We start from the raw sequence: 23516 nt of genomic DNA, 5'->3' as shown, positions 1-23516 counted from the left end.
TGTGTGTGTGTGTTTGGTGGCATTTCCAGTCCTAATGCTGGGCTCTATGTGAAGTAACAGGTCTGCATATTAACTCAGTGGAAATATCAGGCTCTGCCCAGCACCTTTCTGCCTCTCGCACTATCAGCCACACAACCAGAGCAGAGTTAATAACTTTGCTCCTGTGCATGTGTGTGTGTTTGTGTGCGTGTGTGTGCATGTGTGTGTGCATGTGTGTGTGGGTCTGTACGTGGGCTCTTTGACAGCGATAACCTTTCTAGAAAAGAAGTGTTAATTGCACTGGTCTGGGATCAGTGGGGGAGATGGTGTAATTGCTATCTATTCTGAGATGCAATTTTTACAGGACACTGTGTGTATCAGTGTGTGTGTTTCTATGTGCGGAAAGATGCAAACACCCGAACAATGATGATTTTAAAGAATATTTTTTTTTGGGGGGGGGTTATGTCATCGGGCAAATGTCCTCTGTGGCAGCAATTACAGCAGAGAGCAACCTTAGTGTCTCTTCTTGGATTCTTTTCACCCCCCTGGCCTTCAGCTCTGTCAGCAAGAAACATTTAAGTAACATCCCCTTCAACTTTTGGTTTCAACTGTAATATTTTATATAATATCCACATGGGCCATCAGGCTGAGAAACAGAGGAATACACAAACCAACACCCTGTTTGCACCTGTAAACATGTGATCTGTATCTGGACACATTATCCTGATAAGAGAAAAAAGCACATAGCGTGAGGTGTAACTCCATCTTGATCGGACTGTGATGCGATCTGATAGTCTAGCTTACATTGTGTTTGGTTCATATGTAGGTGTAAGTGATATCTGTATGACCTGCTGGCATCCGCACCAGCATCGTCACTCCACTCGGAAAGCAAATCAGATGAGAAGGATGATAAAGATAATGTATTGAGCATATTGTTTGTTGACAATGAGTCTGGGTAAATGCTGCATTTTAATATCTGGTGTAAATTGGATTGAGCAGTTTTGGCACCAGTTAAGGGGCTACACTTTGGGTGTATAGTCACACCATTACAGTTTTGACTTCATTGATTTCATATTGTACTTTCTTATTCTGTTGCACTGAGGAGTTTTATTAATCCACAATAAATGGATATCTGAGCAACACAGAGAGCCTGGCGCACACTTTTATAACTATGAGGCCAGACCAGGGGTTCCCCTAAATATTGGTGCCAAAGAATTGCGACCTCCACTGTCCCTCAGAGTGATTTAATGTGGCTTAATTTAGCTCGTCTTTGATAATTAACTGTTCACTAAGCCTAAACTTAGGAGTCATCTGGCAAAAAGAAAGGCAAAAAGCTCATTACATTTGTGTCTCCTTTCTGGTCTTCCAAAGAATACAAGAAACAAACTGCAATTAATACAAAACGCAGCATAATTTTTAAAGAGGACCAGAATGCGAGCGCACATTAGGCCTGTTTTGAAATCTTTACACAGGCTGCCTGTTTCTTTTCGTGTTGATTTAAAAATTATTTAATAGTTTTTATGGCGCTGCATGGCCTCACACCAGACTACATCTAAGAGATCCTTTTAGTTTTTGAACCAGGAAGGCTTCTTAGATCCTCCAGCTCCTCTCTTTTAGCGTTTCCTCAGAGCGCAACAGAAACTTTTGGTGATGCTCATGCTTTGTTTTATTATTCTATTAATTTGAACTCTCAGTTTTTTTTATTATTTATCTACTCAGTTTCATTGATTTTTTTAGCCTTTATTTTATTTTCAACTCTTATCCTTACCTTTTATTATTTATCTAAACTTTTTATTTTATTAACATTAATTTGACGCTTTAACCTAATTTAATTACACATATTTTATTGTTGTTGGTGTACATTAGTATCTATTTTAAAATATTTTTTTGTTTCTAATTTGTCTCAATGCCATTATTTTATTTCTGCTTCTTTCTTGTTTTCAATCGCTGTAAAGCACTTTGGGTTGCATTTGATTTGTATGAAAGGTGCTATATATGATTGATTGATTGATTGATTGATTGATTGATTGATTGATCGATTGATCGATTGATCGATTGATCTAAAATAAATAACATGTTGGATCTTATTTTTAGATCTTTTCAAATACATCTGGTAACATTAATGCTTGGGATATTCTGAAGCAACGAAGTTCCTGGTCATCCAACATAAAATGTTAATTCTGACAGCTACAAGGGTAAAGGTAAAAAAAATGCACTTTTTATGCCACACAATCTTTTATCAAACAACACCGCACAGGAACCTTTACATATAATATGGATGCAACAGCCTGCAGGACTCTACAAGCCTCCTAGAAGCTGCAGGGAGGGGGAAGTGGCTCGACACTTGAGGCCCATTTCAGATCATCTCATTCCAAGCATATCATCCCTGTTGCGCCTGTTACAGCCCACAGCAGAATAGAGCTGTCCATCACACTCTGTCCAGGCTGAGGTGGTCTGTCTGCCTTAGCTCTCTCATTCAAACACCTGGGCAGGTTCTCCTCTGAGGTCTGCAGTGCTGATCAGAATCCCAAACCTGGATCACGCTGGCTTCAGCTGCCTTTGGGGAAGCACTGGCACAGGATCTTTTGAATGAGGATGGCCCATCTGCATGCCCAGGCTACTTTTTTCCCACCTGCCTGCATCCGCACGCACTGCTCTGCTGCTCTTACAGATGCAACAGGGAGGCCCTCCAGTGATCCAATGCCTGTAGCAAATCCTTGCCTTCACTTGGCATGTTTATTAAGTGAGATAGTTCCAGAGAGCGGCTGCAGAGGTGTATTTGCCCCTCCATAAGCCAGAAGCAGCTGAGTTGTGTCGGCTGTGCTGCTGTCTGATGGGGGCTTGTGCAGCCCATAACACCACAGTGGACGGTCATCAGGAGGGCAGCAGAGGAAGCTCAAGAACTAGTTTGTGTTGTGTGTTAAGAAAGTTTGTTAGCACACAAGCAGGATGATGATGCTGAGTGTTACAAAAGTGCAGTTTACAACCATTAAACTGATCAATAATTTAAGGAGTATTTTATTAATCCTCTGCAGCCAAAGTTCAACCTGAAATCAAGTAAATAAAGTGTAAAGATACAATAACTACCAAAGACACTGTTATATGGACTACACTGCCTCTGATTTTCATTCTTATTTGATCATGTTCTTGCAAACTAATACAGCGTATGACTGTTATAAACTGCAATTCATCAAGAATCCGCTTGAAGCTGGATGCAGAAACACCAGAAACCACATACACACTCATTAAAAATATACAGCAGAAATAAACATGTTTACAGCCTGGTTCAAAAAACGGCTTCCGTCTACATCGCTAATTTCTCTATCGGCACACACTGTACGATTTTTTTTCTAACGCGGTTCAGATGATACTAAGATTACGAGTTTTGACCAAATAAAGACATGACTGACTTGACTGATAGGTGGGAAAACATAGCTGTTGGCAAGGAGGCTCAAACCCCGCCTCTTTACCTCACGCTAAGTTTGGTTGAGTTAAGCATTACCAATATGGCTCCCGCCGACGATTGGCTTCCAAACAGCGCTCAGGAACAGATGGGTGACGTCACAGATACTACGTCCATTATTTATAGTCTATGCACCAGCCGTTACTGTGCTGCAGTAAGAGGGACAATCAACATGACCTTGATTAAAATGTAGATGAGGCCAAGGCTCAAACTGTGAGCACACTCATGCAGTTAAAAGCACAGAGTACATGGTAGTACTGCTTTTGACCAGTAGGTGGAGCTATGAGTTTAATGAAGTTATCATCTGAAGGAATGTTTATCACTAATGTATCATTTAGATACACTTTTTGTTATACTGGTTAAAATGATCTCTACGTCCCGATGGCAATCAATACATAATGTGTTCATAAAAAAGAGCGAAAAAAAGCAGTTATCTACAGCCGGAGTAAACCTGGGAAAACACCAACCAAACCCTGCCATCAGGAGCCAAATTATGAAACCAATCAAATCCCGTCCTGCCGTTCTGCCCGCCTCCTGCGTGTACATTTCATGTTTGTTTGTGTTTTTAACTTTCACTATGATAATGTTTTGGTGTTTTCTTACCGCTGAGTGAGACATGAGTTGATGTAGTGCAAAACACAAACGATGTGCTGAGGACCGGTTTTGAATCAGTCACCATCATATGTTTGCGTGTGTGCAGGGGGCGTTGTTTTGGAGGAGCTCCGAAGGGAGGGGGGGAGGGGTTAGACGGAGTCCTGAGGAAATGCTACATTCAAATTCATGCTTGTTTTCTGTGACTGCCAGCCCTAGCTTTAAAGAAGCAGTTCTGATCGCAAGCATGTTAAAAGCAGTTCATGAGAGTAAATACCACTTGTAAATACCAATTGGTGGCACTATTCATATCGGAGATTTTTGTAAAGGTCTGTGCCATATATTTCCAGAAGGTGGTGCTATGACCGTAGTAGAGAATTGAGCTCATATTCAATGTCTGTAGGACTCGATCGGCGAAAAACTCAAGAATAAGTCTCTCAAATACGTATGCAACGAATCGCCTAAATCGGCCTTTACCTTAAATTTGTGCACTCCCTGTTGGGATTTCACCACCAGGATAACAGACTTTTTTGTAGCTCTTGGCATGATAGATATGGAAAAACAATGTCTTGCATGTAGGTTGAACCGTTTTGATTGGCTCACTTTTAAGTTATTAGGGGGCGCAATGGGGCAGGTAATCTGAATTTTGGGCAAAGCTTGGTGATTTTTGGGCACATCGAGGCATGCAAATTTGGGATTCATTGGTGGTGCAAAGAAAGAAAGAAAGAAAGAAAGATTCATTGTGAGTAGGGTTTTGATAGGGCCTTGCAGCCACTGCGTGTCGGTGCTTGGGCCCTAAAAAAAAGCCAGCAAGTTGTTTTACACCGCAGCTCCCCTGACCCCTGCTGTGGTATCTTCACCATCTCATGGTACTGTCAGATGGAAGATATATGGAAAAAAAACAGTGTGTGTCCAAGGAAAAATAAAGAACAGGAGAGGGAGAGTACAAAAAAGAGTGAGAGAGTAAATATAGATAGCGAGAGTAAGAGGCAGACAGGACGAAGAAGTAACAGGGAGTTGAAGAAATAGTTAGTAATGGCAACAGACTTTGGGCTTTTGACACTTCAGCTCATCACTTGCTCATCCACATCATGGATTCCTCAGCCCACGTTAATCATCTCACACACAGAGAAGCATATTCACACACACACACACACACACACACACACACACACACACACATACACACACACACACGCTCACTGTACTGTCAGCAATATCGATTGTGGGGTGTCCGGTGGATGAACCTGTCATGGCCAACATAGCTCGGACTGGAGGATAATGAAGTCTTCCGGCCTTAACTGACAAGCTACGAGAGAGAGGGAGGGAGGAAGAGTAAGAGAGAGATAGAGTGTGTGTGTCAGGGAGGGAGCGGGTAAGAGAGAGAAAAACGGAGAGAGATGCTCCTGGGACAGCCCACGGCGTCCTAACCACTGCTTGAATAAATTGGATGGAAAGAAGCCCCTCGAGCAGAAGACGTGATCTGTCATGATGTCATCTAAACGAGACTCGCATAGAGGGAGAGGGCAGGGTGCTAATAAAGACCTAACCCTCACACACACACACACGCACGCACGCACGCACACACGCACACGCACACACACACACACACAGACACAGCATTGATTGAACAGTGAGTGTAAGCTGACAGTCTTCTATTTTCCAGGAAACATTTTAATCCAGCTGTGACATTGCTAAATAAAACCTCCTCCACGTCCCTCCTCCGTCTCTCCATCTTTTTCCTTCAGCTCTCAGTTATTCTCTGAATGTTAGCTCACATCACAGTCAAGCCTGTATCTCTTATTCTATCTCTGCTGTGAGTTTTTGTTAGTGATTAAAAGTGAATATTATGACATGAAAACTATTAAAACCAGTCTGTCCATTCCTTCAAACTGTCTCTGATCCGTGGCCCGCCCAATGTTTTGCGATGGAATTAAAAACTGGGTCACATATACAGTCAGAAAAGTGGGATAATTTTCTTATCAAACAAACATCAAACAGTAGACAAATGCAATTAATACCTTATTTTCTTAATGATATTTTCAGCAGCAGATTTATGCACATTTGATCTATTGTAAAGTATTTACAGTCGCAGAAAACACATTAGGGCTGCACGATATATTGTTTGACTGTGCTATAGTTTGACCACATGCCAAATAGTCACCACAGCTCATGCAATGTCTGTCAAATGACCTGAAACACGTCATGCTGTCACCGCAATCTGGTTTTCCAGAATTTATCAACAATAACAGTCGATCTGATCGCTGTGCATTCAGTATCTCTGGGTCACAAGACTGTCAAATGCAACAGTGCACGCAACACTGCTGTTGTCACAAAAACCCGGCAAATGCTTAACAAAGTGAGAACCAGTTTCAAGGCAGTGTGCTCCCGCTTGTTACAGTGCTCGTTAATGTTATGGGCACACACACATGTGACCACAGAGGTTTCCCTTTTAGTGTCTCCACCACTGACTGTGTACAGAATGGACTACGTTCCTTTATTTCCACCCATCGTTCGCATAAAGTTAATTGACTCCTGTGTTACTTCTTGTTACATTTTCTCACGCTGTTCTTCAGCATGGTAAGACCTACAGTAGCTACTAAGAATGAAAACATGTTTGTGAAAAAAAATCTATTTTATGTGTATTTTAATTTTACATTAGACTTCCTCCTGATTCGCTTCGGTCCCTCTCCGTGCTCTCTCAGCCTTTAACCCGGACTGGTTGCGTTTTCAGAACGCAAGGATCACCGGACAGCTGGAGTCATGGGACCGAGGTTTTCCTGCAGTAATTACTGAATCAAGGATTCTCCTCCTCCTCTCTTCATCCATGTTGTTTTTATGGTCCTCTGAAAACCTCTGACCTGTTGACTCCAGGCCTGGCTCCGCTCATCATGATGGTTTGTTGTTGTAGTTAAGTGAAATACGATCTGGTGATAACACAGAGTGTTTTATTCTGACTTCCTGTCCCGCTCCATCTGCTCTGTTGAGATTGATGCGTCATGCTCCAGCATCCGGCAAAAATAGAAGTCTTCTGTATCTGATCCGGAGGGCTCCGACCTGCGGGATCAGAGACGCAGCAGGAATGCAACGGAGTGGATCCAGTGGAAGTTAACACATTGACTAGAATAGAAACCTATCAGATCCAGAGCCATGACGGATCGGAGACGGACCGGACACTGATCTGGTGTAATTTGGCCATTACAGTTTGACCCATGTCCCACCTGTTGACATGATGAAGGCAGGGTTTACTACCTGTACTACAGCCAGTCAGCAGGGGGAGCTCTCAATCTTTCGGCTTTACAGTCAATTAACAGTTATGGCATCCATTTTACTAAAGATCTATGATCTACGTCTGTTGTGCATGTACAGTACAATGCACATTAAAATTACTGAAACTTTAAAGACATTAAAGTGAGTCAATTTAGATTTGTAATGAAGTTTGTGAAGCAACATATCGCTCCACCTGTACTCTCCTCTCCTCTTGTCTCTCTACTTCTTCATGCAGATGTCAGAATGGCTGTCAGAGGGCTGGACACGGTGCAGAAAATAGACCTAAACATCTTTTTGACATTTTTTAAAGTTAAGACGAATTTAAAAACACAGCATTTGGTTTATATATTCCTATATTATTCCATACTGCAAAAAATATCACAAAAACAAAAGAAGCAATGTCGTTTTTTTCCTATATCACGTAGCTCTAAACCACACTGAGAAAAACAGCCTTGCAAAGTTGATATTTAAAATAAATGCATTGAGTGTATCTGACTGTTTGGCTGTAAAATATTAGACTATTTTGAAATACATATCTTAAAGTTTGTCAGCTGTTTGGTGCTCTTTAGTCGGTTTGTTTGTTCTTTTGTGTAAAAGAAAAAAAATGTGCTCACACAACATTCTTCAACACGGCAATAGAACCAAAACAATGAGCTGAAAGACAAACTCTCTGAGCTTCATATTGCTGCATGTTAAGAGGTCAGTTCTTTGTGACTGCATCAATAAATGCAGCTAAATCCATACCATAAAACCAACTCTAACCTTTTTATATTGAAATATATTTACAAGAGACAGTATGCAGTATGATTAAATCAATGAAACACATCTAAAAATAAAAGCATGTAAAAAATCCTGACAGTGAAATAAACATTTGTCTGAACCACAGAAAGGAAATGCCTTTACCCAACCTCGTCTGCCTGAAAATAACTTTACATTCAGGAAACTACACGCGGACGATTTCAATCCATCTTCCTCCAGCATGCACCTGACACTGATTCCTCTTGTATCCCCTGTAGGCAACCTCACTATCTATTCCTCCTCTGCTCTCTCTCTCACCTTTGCCTCACTCGCTCGCTCAAAGTGACGCGTGTCCCCTCCTGGACAATATTTCAATGAAAAACTACACATTGAACCTGCAGGATAACAGCAGAGCTAAACTTATTGTATTTGTTATGTAACAGTGAATTCCACATGATACTGCAGAATCCAAACACAGTGTGACTGAACCGAGTCCCCCACAGCACCAAACCAAACAACAACAGCTCTGAATGACATAATCGTCAGGCCACAGGAATCTTCTTCTGCTTCCTCTGCAGTTGTATTTTCCGAAGTTAAGAGCATCACAGAGCCGCCGCAGCCTGCCGCAGCACAGCCAGCTGAAAAAGTGATGCTGCTAGCATAGCACATTCATAACACTGTTATCTGTCAGGACGGCAAAACGGACCTTACACATGTATTATATGTGTGAAGGTGTGTGTGTAAGGGAGCTACAGCAAGAGTGTGAGACAGTCAAAACATCCATTTATCAAAGAACCCGTCTCAGCAGTGCTTTTCTCTCTTTCTCTCTCTCTCACACACACACACGCACACAAGCACACACACACACACACACACACACACACACATTACATTTTCAGAAGCAGCTTGAATATTGGTGACTTTGTTGATGATGATAAAGTGAAACAAAAAAGTCAGATTTTCTATCTAGACTCAATGTTTGGATCACTAAACAATGCCTCTTCTCTATGCTAAATAGAGATCTATTACTTTTGCGATCATCACCAAGTTGTTTTGGATTTGATCACTATTTCACTAAGTTTACGAAGTTCATTCTCATATCTCCATCACCCTCGTTTGCAGCAGCAGACAGTTGTGTTGAGCAGAATTGCATTGACTTATTCCTCCTGAGCAAACTTCTCAACACCAAATTGGAGGCAGAAATGAGCTGTTACCTCATAAGATCCATAGACAATGTCCTGTTAATGCCCAGAGCTGCACATTTTCACATATCTCACACAACAGGAGGCTGTACAAATCACTACTGAAAACTCAGAGTATGGTTTACATGAAGGAAGTGGGAAGAGTACGACAGATTTTTATTTTTGTATTGACATCAGGACATGTACCTGAGCATCTGGGTGTATACGTGTTTCGTCGACTACACCATTAAACATCAACCCCATCAGTAGTCAGCACCAGAAATTCAACTAATTATTCATATTTGTATTGTTATCCCAAACTTCAGCCACCATCCACTGCTGCTCTGGTCAATTAATACTGCTGTGGACTTTCCAGACTCAAGCATCAACAGCTGCTACTATCTGTCTCACCAATATATCATCTCTCTCTCTCTCTCTCTCTCTCTCTCTCTCTCTCTCTCTCTCTCTCTCTCTCTCTCTCTCTCTCTCTCTCTCTGTCTCTCTCTTTTAATCTCCTCTGTCCCTCTTTCTAACTCGGTCTTAGCAGATGTGTGTCTAACATGAGTCTGGTCCTGCTGGAGGTTTCTGCCTGTTAAAGGAAGTTTGTCCTTGCCATTGTAACTTGCAAAATGCTGCAAAGTGCTCTGCTTATGGTGGATTAAGATGAGATCAGACTGAGTCCAGTCTGTTAGATGGGATTGGATCTTATCCTGTCTTGATGTTGGGTCTTTGTTAATAATAGAACATAGAGTACGGTCTAGACCTGCTATGTTTGAAAAGAGTCTAAGGATAACATTTGTTGTGATTTGGCGCTGTATGAATAAAGATTGATAGATAGATAGATAGATAGATAGATAGATAGATAGATAGATAGATAGATAGATAGATAGATAGATAGATAGATAGATAGATAGATAGATAGATAGATAGATAGATAGATAGATAGATAGATAGATTGATTGATTGATTGATTGATTGATTGATTGATTGATTGATTGATAAAGCCCCAAATTATACATACAAAACTGGCAAAATGTTTACTTTTAAAAATAAATGTTTCAGTACCAACAACAGTTTGAAAATTCCCAGTTATACTGAAGCATTGCTTTCGTAGCAGTTACAGAAAGGCCACAGGCTTTCACAGAAGTAAAACTAGCCGTACTTCAAACAAGTGATGCTTAATTAAATTCTTAAACACCACAGTCCTTAATCAGAGGTGCAAAAAAGCCACAACCTAAAATCAGAAGAGCAAAACGTGAACTACACTTTGGGTTTCCTCAGCTCTCTGACGGGATGCCAAGAAAAGTCATCTTCTTTCTTATCTTATCTTCACCTTACCTGACTTACAAAGTAATCACTCTGCTGACTCACCTGTATCATGTCGGCATGGAGAGGAGATAAAACTGTTAAACTTGTCCTCACTGCATGGCACCAGTGTTGGCGCTATACAAATAAAGATTGATTGCTTGATTCATCGCTTTAATGCTATCATGTTCCCCTACCTAGATATAAACAAGCACAGGTGACAGATGGCTTTTCATGGTGCAGCTTTAGGGAATTTTGGTTTTGATTTAGTTAACTAGGCAGGGACAATGAGTAACCAGCACAGGCATGCATGCATTAACCTACAAGCTAGGGGGTTCAAGTTACTTTATTTGTACCCATAGGTAAACTTGTTTTGCAGCCAGTGAGATGTTGGGTCATTTCAGAATTACAAGACAATCAAAATAATGTGCTAAACATACTAAAATATCCTAAACTAATATAAAAATAAAAATGATAAAATCAATAGACATGACAAAATGATAAAGGAGGTTCCATTTAAAAGGCATATCAGAAAACAATCAACCATTAAACTATAAAATCACATGAATAAATAAGAAAATCTGGACTTCTTAAAATTGGAGTTTGAGTCTAGATGAGAAGGAAAAATCTGTCGCTTGTTCAGCTCAGTAATAGCAGCATGAACAAAGCTTTTTTTGTACCGCTGTGTCCTGCACCTTTGGACTAAAAACCATTGTCCAGAGTGAAGGAGCTTGAACTCACTGTGCAAAGGGTGTGAGGCATCATTAAAAATAGAGGTTGCTATCCGCTGTACCTGTTTAGTGTACGGGGATGCTGTGTATGCCTGTGGCTCACCAGTCAACTTGCTTGAGCATTTAACAATCTGGTTCATTGAATTAATTTCCTTTAGAGATATTAGGCCAAACCATGACACTAGAGAAAAGGACAGAACATTTTCAATAAAAACCACAGTAAAACTTGGTCATAATGGTTCGATCAATGTGAAAGGATGCAAGTTTCCTCAAACAATGCAAACGCTGGTGAGCCTTTTTACACAGTGCTGCACAGTTTGCCTCAAAGTTCAATTTCATGTCAATGACTGTACCAAGGTATTAATAAGTTTGCAGAGACTCGATAGGCTGACCCTTGATATGAGTCACTTTACTCATGTGATAATTCCTTCTAAAATCAATGACTATATCTTTGGTTTTAGACATTTTGAGCTGAAGGTAAGACTCCTCACACCACTGAACAAACTCAATGACCGAACCATGGCTGGTTTCATTATCATAGGGGATGCTAGCTCTGCTAGTGTTAGCAACACTCGGAAAACCAATTGGACTTTGTTTATCTGCAGACTTTGTGATCCTCTGTATAGATTAATTCATTTGTCCCTTGTTCTGAGTGTTGTATTACCTTCAGACTACTTTGTTAGTCAGAATCTTATATTCAGTTTAAACCAACACAGAATCATTTGCTTTGGAACATCCCTGATCTTGGTGTTAAGGAAAGAGTAGTACTATAATATAGAGGCAGCCAGAAAGAGAGTATAAAGCTTTGCTAAATGCAATGTCATTAACAGCCCAGCTCACATGCTTATGTTCTGTCAGCAGAATTCATAAAGCTGCTCAATCGGGTGTTACACTGCCACAACTTGTACCAGGAAAATGGCAGGGTAAAATCTGTTCAATGTGCTTCTCTGCTGATCCAGACATTCGTGTTCTAGTGCGTGCATAGTGGGCTTATAGTTATTATCGACTACTTTCCTACTAAACAGGAGGATACTTTTTATCGAGCAGACTATAAAATAAGTCAAAGGTGATTTGAGACTTGCTTATCCAAGAGTAGAAACCCACCTTAGAATTACTTAAAGCCTGAGTTGAGTCCTGCAAACACACCTCCATGTGACTACCAGGTAACATCTTTCCTTGTACTCACAGTGAGGTTTGTTTGAATTAAAATCCATTGAGATGATGTTTTCCTCTTTCTTTAAGTTCACAGTAAATCTAATCTCTTATTAATCATTTTACAAAGGACATACTCCCTTTATTTGTCTACCCTTGTTTAAAAATAATTTACTGTTCATTAAAAGTGAAAGAGGAGGTGTAAGCCTTCAGACTTTGGTCATTTTCTCTTCTTTTTTGAAATAAAGTGTAAGCAGAAGCCGGCCTGCAGCAGCAAAGTGCTGCTTGTGGTCTGATAGTTGTGCTGAAGAATCCTGTTGAATGCATCATTATCAAGCTGAAAACATAACCAGTGTACAGCGGCACTTACTGCTCAGAGTAACTCAAACCTCCCACATAGAAGACAGCAGACCCTTTACTGTTGTTTCTGACTCTCTGTGTGCAAGAGAGAGAGAGAGAGAGAGAGAGAGAGAGAGAGAGAGAGAGAGAGAGAGAGAGCGATGATAGAGAGAGAGAGAGAGCGATGATAGGGATGAGATGAGTCGTAGTCGTAGTTCTAGCTGTTGCCGCTGGAGTCCAGCACGTCCGTATCAGCTGGAGTCTGGCACGTCCACAGCAGGAAGCCGTCTATAGCAGCTCAGAGGAACTTACGAGACAAGGGAGCTCAGGGACTCCAGAAAGGTCTATGGTTTGTAACTTTAATGGGACAGGGAGAGTTAAAGTAAATGACAGGCAAACAGAGAGGAGAGAGGGAAAGTCTCCCAGTGTGTCAGTTCCCCCGGCAGTCTAAGCCTATAGCAGCATAACTAAGAGCTGCTCCAAGCCTGATCCAGCTCCAACTACTGTATAAGCTTTATCAAAAAGGAAAGTTTGAAGCCTACTCTTAAAAGTTGAGATGGTGTCTGCCTCCCGGACCCTGACTGGTAGATGATTCCAAAGGAGAGGGGCTGATAACTGAAGGTTCTACCTCCCATACTACTTTTAGAGACTTTAGGTACGACGAGCAGAACTGCCTGCTTGGAGCGTGTTCTCAATGGGTAATAGGGCGCTATGAGCTCCAAGCTGTTTTGTTTTTTTTAGGCATTTAGTCAAGATGTTTCTCCTGTCCAGAGGTTTGCTTGTGTTGTACTTACTCTACTTGGACAAAATTGTCTGCTAAATTAAAAGAATGAAATGTTTCCGGTATTTTCTCTCAATCCTACATTTCATAATATCTCTTAAAGACTGTCCCTTTAGTGTCTTATGTTCAAACGTTTAGTGCTTTACCTCCAAAACACCACTCATGCATTCTTGAATCTCTCACCCCTGAAAAAAACCTCTTAGTATGATTTTAAAAGTTTAAAAATGATAATTTGAGATTTTATGAGAACTTGGTATAATTGCCAGAGGAAGATTATTCCTTAAACGTGGAAGCAAAGCATAAGCTACACTGTAGAAGACACATTACGTACCTGAATAATGAGCTGTTGTTTTTATGTTGGCATGCACTGTCAAAAGCAGTGTGATGGTTTGTCCTGACCTCAACAACATTACTCTGATCTTAACTTTGTTTTAGGGTTACAGCTACACAAGCACTTTAAATATACATAAACAATAGTTTTAGCCATGTTGGTAGAAAAAACAACAACAATACAAGTTATCTGGAAGTGAACTGTTTGGTCAGCTCTTCGAAAATAAAGGATTGAACTGTCACTAAGGCTGTTTTCGAAACCACCTTCAAACGCAGTATGTAGCAGGCAGTACGTACTGCCTGCTACATACTGCGTTTGAAGGTAGTCTGTAATCTGACTGTTCTGTTGGATCTGGTCTGCAGGATGCTGGGTCAGGGGCCACTGGATTTTTCCGCCGGACAGCGGAAGTAAACAACGGGCAATCTGATAGATAAACTGCTTCTTCAGCATCACTTATGATTTAAAAGGTTAAGAGGCGGTTTATATGTGATGTAATGATTTTCACAGCACCTAAAAACTGAGTTCCCCCGTCATATACGGAAAAAAAGAAGGAGAACGTTAGCGCTGTTCATTGTGGGAAACAGTACGTGAGGGAGACTGGTCCGTTGTATATTGAGAAATGTTCCTGAATCAGTATGATACCAGGGAGTTTTGGCATAAATCAGTAAGTACTGCTACTCAACTCAACTCAACTCAACTTTATTTATATAGCACCTTTCATACATAAAAACATGTAGCCCAAAGTGCTTCACAGAGTAACAGACAGTAAGAAAACAAAAGCAATGGTAAAATTATAGAACGCATTATTTAAAAACAAAGAAATACTTAAAAAAGAAAAGAAAATCAACACAGTAAAATTAATAAAATAAGTAAGAGTGGAAATAAAAGTTAAAAAATAAGGTAGAGTTAACGAGATCAAATGAACACAATAAATAAATAAGATAAATAAATACATGTTAAAACAATGCTTTAGGTAATAATGATAAAAATAATACAAATAATAATACAAAATAAAATAAAAAAATAATAATAAAAAATAATAATAATGATAATAATAATAATGCAGTCCAGGGCTAAAATAAATTACTCCAAATTAAAAGCTAGATTAAAAAGGTAAGTCTTAAGCTTGCTGTTCTGATGTCCAGAGGCAAAGAGTTCCACAGCCTAGGGGCATAAAAACAGAAAGCCCTCTGGCCGGTGCTTGTGTGTGACACACGAGGAACATTTAAAAGGGAAGCATTCGAGGACCTCAGTGATCGGGCTGAAACATAAAATGACAGGAGATCAGTAATGTATGGAGGAGCAAAGCTGTTAAGAGCTTTAAAAACAAGTATAAGGACTTTAAAATCAATTCTAAAAGAAACAGGGAGCCAGTGCAGAGTTTTTAAAAGATGAGTTATGTGGTCAGTTTTCTTTCTCCTCGTTAAAACTCTAGCTGCAGGGTTCTGAACAAGCTGCAGCTTTCTGAGAGATTTTTTTTTTGCTAGAATAGTAGGTGGTTTGAAAAACAACGTATGATTCCTTTATTGTGTCATCAGTGGAGAACCTGAGAATCATCTTATAAACCCTGTTTTACAGAAACAACAAGAAACTAACAAAAACGATAATCTCACTACCAATTTTATATTCGATGTAATGTTGTTTATATTATTTGCATTTCCTGATGAATGAATATCTGCAAGCAAACATAATAATGCTTTAATTTCTGCACATTCCCCGTTGATCTCACTCAGATATGTGTATCATGAAGCACTTGCATATACTTTTCTTTTATGGTGTCTAAAAATAAATTTAGCCTTGACCTTCTGTTAATCATACTCTGTGCACAATCAATGAAAGTCCTCTGTAAAACTAATTAGGTTGTAAGAGTCTGATCTACTCAGTCTGATATAACATGGATGGATGGCTAATGGAGCTGTAGAAGTAATAAAAGGAAGATGAAACTTTTTAAATGTTATGTAAGGCAGAGTGTAGTGATCACGAGGGAACAGTATTTTAATAGTTCTTAGTTGATACACAGTGGGTGCCAAATAAATAAAAAGAGTTGAAAGCATCCTTCAGAAGTAACACCAGCTTCACTGACATTCCCCTGAGTTCCAAATAAAAACGTTTTATACAAGGGATTAAGTCAAAATAGAGTTACCTGCTGAAGAAGACTTTAAGTATTAAATATAAAGAAACAGAGAGCTGGTTTGGCCCATGGTGAAATCACAAGCAGCCAAGGTTTTATTTGTAGCATGTTACTCCTCACTCTCTCCTACAGTTTACTTCTCTATCCAGCTAACCTCTCTGAAAATGGTTGAGGAAGATGTGTGTCTAACATGAGTCTGGTCCTGCTGGAGGTTTCTGCCTGTTAAAGGAAGTTTGTCCTTACCACTGCACCTTGCTAAATGCTGCAAAGTGCTCTGCTCATGGTGGATTAAGAGGAGATCAGACTGAGTCCTGTCTGTAAGATGGGACTGGATCTTATCCTGTCTTGATGTTGGGTCTTTGTTAATAATAGAACATAGACTACGGTCTAGACCTGCTCTGTTTGGAAAGAGTCTTAGGATAACATTTGTTGTGATTTGGCGCTGTATGAATACAGATTGATAGATTGATAGATTGATAGATTGAAAGATAGATAGATTGAGTGAGTGAGTGAGTGAGTGAGTGAGTGAGTGAGTGAGTGAGTGAGTGAGTGATTGATTGATTGATTGATTGATTGATTGATTGATTGATTGATTGATTGATTGATTGATTGATTGATTGATTGATTGATAAAGCCCCAAATTATACATATGGTAAAATGTTTACTTTTAAGAATGAAATGTTTCAGTACCAACAAGAGTTTGTAAATTCCTGGTTATACTGAAGCATTGCTTTCGTAGCAGTTACAGAAAGGCCACAGGCTTTCACAGATGTAAAACTAGCCGTACTTCAAACAAGTGATGCTTAATTAAATTCTTAAACACCACAGTCCTTAATCAGAGGTGCAAAAAAGCCAAAACCTAAAATCAGAAGAGCAAAACGTGAACTACACTTTGGGTTTCCTCAGCTCTCTGACGGGATGCCAAGAAAAGTCATCTTCTTTCTTATCTTATCTTCACCTTACCTGACTTACAAAGTAATCACTCTGCTGACTCACCTGTATCATGTCGGCATGGAGAGGAGATAAAACTGTTAAACTTGTCCTCACTGCATGGCACCAGCGTGTCTATGACTGACCTGCAATAAGGCGTTCTGGGTTTACCCAGAGCCGTTGAGCAGGATTCATCGACATTGCCCACTGTCAAATTGTTAACTTGAGAAAGAAAGATCCAAACCCTGGTTTTACCTGCTGAAATGTATCAAAGACAACTTGAGCAAGAGTATACGGCCTTTGTAGATTTGAAGTAAACTGTGGACCTTTATGGATACAGTGTTTTTAGCCCCTCGACTTTGGAACTCCCTGAGGAGATGATGCTCACAGAGTCAGTGACATCTTTTATATCTCTTCTTAAGACCTATTTTTACAGACTTGCTTTTATGTGACTTCATCCTTTGAACAATTTTTATTTTTATTATTATCTAACTAATTAATTGTTTTTAATTTTATTTGATTATTTCTTGTTTTATTATTTCATTTTTTCATTTACTATTTTAATGTTTTTAATCTATTCTTTTCTATTTTCTCTGATGTGATGTCTTCTTCTTAAAACCTTTTTATTGTCTTTTAATGCTTTTATTTGCTTATTTTTTATTTTATTTATTCATTTATTTATTTATTTTAAATGTATTTATTTATTTATTTTTATGCATTTTTTCCTATTTTTGAAAAACCTCTTTAACAATGATTTATTGGTCTACTGTCTCACCACTTTATTCTGTTAAATGTGCATCTTTTCTTCTAATTTTTTGTGTTTTTGCAATTTCTACACTCCTCTCTGTCTGATTAAGGTTTATTCTATCATCCTCTTGAAGTCTGCCATGCTTTGTTTGTCAAAGCACTTTGTAAACACTTGTTTTTAAAGGTTCTATATTAATAAAGTTATTATTATACTAATAATTATCATTATTTCTGGATCAAATTTCTAATGACACTTGACGACCATTTCTGTTGCAGTAGTAAGGGGGCAGACTGTCATACTTTATACAGGTTTAATGTCGACATTAACTTCTGTTAATTATCCGATTGACTTATATCACAGCTTTAAATGGATTAACATTCAATGGTGTTCAATCTTTGATTAACTGTGCCCACCTCTGGCACATAAAGGACTGATTTCATGGACACACAATATTTAAGTTCCAACAAGAACCACCGTCTCCCCCTCCAAACACCAGTACTTTTGTTTCCTGGGTAAACATATGCCATCTGAAAACCAGCAGTCAGAGTAAACTATCGGATGAGAGCAAAACAACACACAGCTTGTTTCTCCTTCCTCAGATCCTTTTCACTCAGCAACAGATGGGTTATGTAACCTTCCATAACACCACAAAGCTGAGCTTACAGCTTCACATCCACTCAGTCAAATATTTCATATGCACGAGCTGAGAGTGAGAAAACGTCTGTCATCAAGTTAGAATTGAAGATTTCTGGCATATTGAATCAATTAGATGAAACAGTACAGGCTGAGTTTATGTAATCTCTGTTATAACACTGCTGTCAAAATGAAGGGGATTCACTCTTCATGCTGATTTTACACAGAAGGAGTCAGAACACTCAAAACTCTAATCCAATTCTTCCAGCTCTTTCTCAGGACTTGAAAGACAATCCATCTGTTCCTGCTGGCCGACGTTCAGTCACAGCGCCTTCTGTCGTGTGGGCCGGAGGTGAGTTAAATGTTTCTACCACATCTCTGACAGCAAGGGGACTCTGGGACATGGTGGCATCTTGCTGCTATAAAGATCACGGCTGGAGTCCTAATTCATCACCCCGGGCATCATCAGGTGGCATTACAATATGCTAATGTAGCAACGCTGTGGCCTTCCTGTCAACTTTTCCTCTCTCTTTCATCTCTTCCCCTCCTCCCTTTGCAATTTCTTCACCTGCCTTGGGGGCCAGCCCATCAAGAGGGTTGGTGTGATTTGTACCTTTCTGCCAATATGTGGAGGGTAAGGGTCAAAAGTGACATCAGAAATTATGCTGGAAGCACCCATAGGATAACAGCTCGATCACACTTTTCTTGAGTTTAACACTCTCCTACATGGAGGGTGGATGCTGGATGGAGAGTAAATAGGACCTTGTTTGATAATTTGATACTTTTCAAAACCACATGCTTTAAAAGTATTAAAAAGCACTAAAGCCCATGAAAAACAAAACAGATCAAAACTCATATTTTCAACCAGAAGCGGTCAGGAGGGAAAGGAGAGGGCGAGCAGCAGAGGTTGATCTACTTAGAAATGAAGTGAAGGGAATGAGCGCTGGTAAAGAAAAAAAAGTTGGGAAAATGAACAATACAAAGTTTTCTTCTGATGTTTGACTCAGCAGTTACTCTCTAAAGAACTTATCAACACGTCTCCAGGAAGGAATCACATTTAGTTTGTTTGCTCCTGGAGTTGGGCCTCTTCTTGCCTGCTGTGTGTCTCAGCTCCGCCCTCTGTCACAGCCTCTACACCGCTAACATCAGACTTCCAGCAGATCCAAGTAAGGTCCATAAATGATCCACTGCCATTCCCTCTCGATGCTCTCTCGTCCGTTGACACCCATCTGTTGTGTTTTCAGATCCCAGCACGAAGCAGGACCACCGGGCAGCTCAAGTCATGTGACCGAGGTTTCCCCGCAGTAATTACTGAATCAAGGATTCTCCTCCTCCTCTCCTCATCCATGTTGTCTTCATGGTCCTCTGAAAACCTCTGACCTGTTGACTCCCGGCCTGGCTCCGCTCATCATGATGGTTTGTTGTTGTAGTTAAGTGAAATACGATCTGGTGATAACACAGTGTTTTATTCTGAAAATTATATTTTCATTTTTTTTTGGTGCCTGTCTTCCTGTCCCGCTCCATCTGCTCTGTTGGGATTGGTGCGTCGTGCTCCGGCATCTGGCAAAAATAGAAGTCTTGTGTATCTGATCCGGAGGGCTCCGACCTGCTGGATCAGAAACACAGCCGGAACGCAACGGAGCAGATCCAGTGGAAGTTAATACATTGACTAGAATAGAATATCAGATCCGGTGCTGTGACGGATCTGAGACGGACCGGTGCAATTTTGATGTACTGTTTATGTCTGATGCAGACAGACAGAGGACCAAAGGAAGAGATGTCCTGGTCACTCAATATGTTCTATTTGTCCTGATTACAGGATGTTGACAGGGAGCTTCAAACCACCGCACAATGACGGACACTAATAAATCACCAATACAGGAGAAGAGAAAAGGAGAAATCTTCTGCAGATACACACACCTTCTCAGAATTTTTTTTTAATGGATATATAATTTTCTAGTTTTGCCTTTCATTGATTTTAAGAGTTTTTCAAACGTTGCTTTGTCTTCAGTGATTTTTTCTGTACCAACACATTGGAAAATGTGGAAATCATAGATATTAAAATGCACCATTTTTGGTGCCCAAGAGTTCAATTTTTGTTGCAGTGGTATCCAAACAGACTTGTTAGTGTTTGCAGAGGCCGGGCGGTCATGAAAAAAAATATTGCCATCACTGCTGAAATTTAGCGCATGATCCGGAGCATCTCCGGGCAAAATAACTGTCAAATGGTGCGCACACTCTGCCAAGTCGTCACACTACAGGCGTATGGCTGTGTGGTGGTGGTGCGAAGCAACTGCTGTGTGAGGCTGACGGTTGAGCAGAAGCAGCATTTCACGCCATGTGTTCAGCCAAAAAAAGGATTGCAGATGGACTGACTGAGCTTGTATCACCTAGTCCCCTCAACACGAGCACCCAGATCCTTTTTTTCAGTCTTTTTCTTTAAATACGATAATTTCTGTTTCTATCTTCTCAGAGAGATGAGCCGAGTCAAATACAGGTGCCCTAGAAGACTCATTCTGAAGTTGCATGGGAGTGAATTTTTAATTTGAGGGGAAGAGTGCACTGCTCCTCTGTAGTGTCAGCATTACAACTAGATCCCAGTAAATGAGCACAAGTTGCACCAGGACTGAATAATCCCAGCCTCACACGTCTTCAGATGGAATCAAAATTGGAATATCTTAAAACAGGTGTCGTTCTGAACTCTAAAAATGACCTCAGTTCTGGTTTCAGAACCACAGAACCAGCAGGATCACCCTGCAGACTGGCTCATTATTTTAAAGGTTTCTATATCTGTGTTTTTCATTGCAGTGAATGCGCAGTGTTGTTGTGTTATTCTTACCCCATGTGACGGATACGTGAGCCAGCCCCAGTCTCCCGTGTACGTGGTCGTGTCCAGCAGATTCACTGCAGAGAGAGAAAAAAACAGAGGTCAGCAATGAACTTTAAATGATTGTTTGTCCCCTTCCTCCCCCATCCATCCTGTCCTTTATCACCATCCTCAGAGTGCACTGGCACCCAACAGAGTCACACACACACACAAACACACACACACACACACACACACACACACACACACACACACACACACACACAAACACCTGTCTGACAGGTGTGACTGATGAAGTGGGACGGTTGTCACGCTTACTCTGAGCCAGGTGTCACAGCGTGTGATGTCACCTTGACCTGGCTCACCCTCAGAGCCCTCGGAGCCGGGACCTCGGTGGCCCGGGCTCAGAATAGAACAGGAAACAAAACATTTCATTTTAAGTGTGCAGAACCAAAACAGAACAGAACCTCGGCCCAAATGTGCAACAGCTGCACATTCTGATATGAGGGGTCAGAGCCAGGAACACCTCAAAATCAGACTAACACTCCACACAAGGCACAGTACATAGTTAAAGTAGCCTGTTGATGAAAGACAGATCAACAGATATAATTTAAATAACAAGCCTGAAGAGGGTATAAGAAGCCACGCTGCCAGACGTTGAGACATAAGAACAAATCCCTGACACCATTATGTCATCCAGAGCATCATTGTCGTTTCTCATCAGTCAACATGATACACACTGACACGTCGCTGTAACACAAACGTATCTGTGTATGTATGTTTTACTTGTTTCCATGTATCTTAAGGATTTATTTGATTGTGCTATTTTCCTGTTGTCCCCCCCTCCTACATCTCCAGTATGATTTATTGATTTTTTTTTGGGGGGGGGGGGGGGGGGGGGGGCAGATTGTTGATTAAAATACAGAAAAAAGGACAGTTTTCATCAAATGTATTTGTTTTTGAAACCTGTTTAATTGGCTTAAATTAAAAATGGGCACCAGTTAGCTTATTATTGAGTTTATTAGTTTAAGCTTGTGTTTAAAATCGAAGTAATTAAGTATTTTTAAACATAAGAGAACTTGACTCTGAGTTACTTACATGAATTTAAAGGGGCAGTTCGAAGTATCTAGAAGAACATACATCAAAAATACTCAAAAGTACGTTTAAGACCCAACACTATTTACTGTATGTTAAGTTACATAAACACACGCAAAGAGAGACCTGTACACACATCAGAGCTGTACATCTTTCCTCTTTAAATCTTTATATTTTAATTTGACATTTCTGTAAATAATCTATAGTCATCTGTAAAAGATAAATTAAATTATTATTATTATTATTATTATTGTTATTAGTATTATTGTTAGTATTATTATTTTCGTTGTTGTTAGTATTATTATTGTTATTTTCATTATCATTATCTTTCTATACAGCTCTGTTAGTTTAACATTTAATCGTATTATTCTGTAATTGTTTGTAATTTTGTGTTTTATTTCTTTTTAAGCTTTAGCAATGATTACATATGTTTTCCATGCTAATAAAGCCCTTTGAATTGAATTGAGAGAGAGAGAGAGAGAGAGAGAGAGAGAGAGAGAGAGAGAGAGAGAGAGAGAGTAGATCTAACCTAACTGGCCGCATAAAAATGTTGTAATCCTTATAAAATGTTTTAAATGTTTGCCGTGTTTTTTTGTTTATTGTTACTGTTCTGGTTTTTGTTTTGTTTTTAATTCTGTAAAGCACTTTGAATTTCTCTTTGTATGAATTGTGCTTTATAAATAAACTTGCCTTGCCTTTAAATTAGTGTTGAATCACCTAAATATAAAATTAATTTGGTTGTTCTGAACTTAGAATGAGTCTTTATATCTACAAAGGTGCAGGTCCCCTTCCAAAGAGGCCTCCATCTTGCCCTGCCATGTTTCTACCGTAGCACAGAGCAGACTAACTAGTGTCATATGTGTTTTCTTATTGAGTGGCTGTATGAAGTGCACTGGTCCAAAGATAATTTGTATTGCTGGAACTTTTTGATGTTAAAACACATGGAGGATCAGATTAATCATGCATCACTGGAGCTTTTTGAACTTGCAGGCCACCGTCGCTTCACCGATGGGAGGGGTGAGTAAGGAGTGTTTCAGTCTAAAATCGAACTGCTAGATATCATTAAATACTTTAAGAATTAGACCCACATACAGAGGTTAGAGTCCTCTATGCAGCGGCCGCAGTTTTGACTCCTGGCTTCTAGCATTTGCTGCATGTCTTCCCCCACTCTCTACTCCCCACATTTAATGTCTCTCATTGACTTTCCTATTGAATAAAGGCAAAAATGCAAAAATAAATAAATGAAAATAAAAATAAAAATATTTTTTCTGTAAAAACAAGATTCAGCCCC

The 23516-nt window shown here is 39.9% G+C and overlaps 1 protein-coding gene across 2 annotated transcripts in view; it reads right to left on the bottom strand.

Moving 5' to 3' along the window:
- epha8 (eph receptor A8) overlaps nucleotides 1–21203 on the bottom strand; it is a 130289-nt gene extending 109086 nt beyond the window's left edge. For both annotated transcript variants that reach the window (XM_034698217.1, XM_034698222.1), the window contains exon 1: nucleotides 21143–21203. The gene's annotated coding sequence lies outside the window, so the exon portion shown is untranslated. The remainder of the gene's footprint in view (nucleotides 1–21142) is intronic.
- Between the last annotated feature and the right edge of the window lie 2313 nt (nucleotides 21204–23516).

The sequence above is a fragment of the Notolabrus celidotus genome, chromosome 1, assembly GCF_009762535.1.
Source record: "Notolabrus celidotus isolate fNotCel1 chromosome 1, fNotCel1.pri, whole genome shotgun sequence".
NCBI lineage: Eukaryota > Metazoa > Chordata > Actinopteri > Labriformes > Labridae > Notolabrus > Notolabrus celidotus.
The sequence above is the reverse complement of the archived record's forward strand: the minus strand, read 5'-3'. Positions and strand labels throughout refer to the sequence as shown.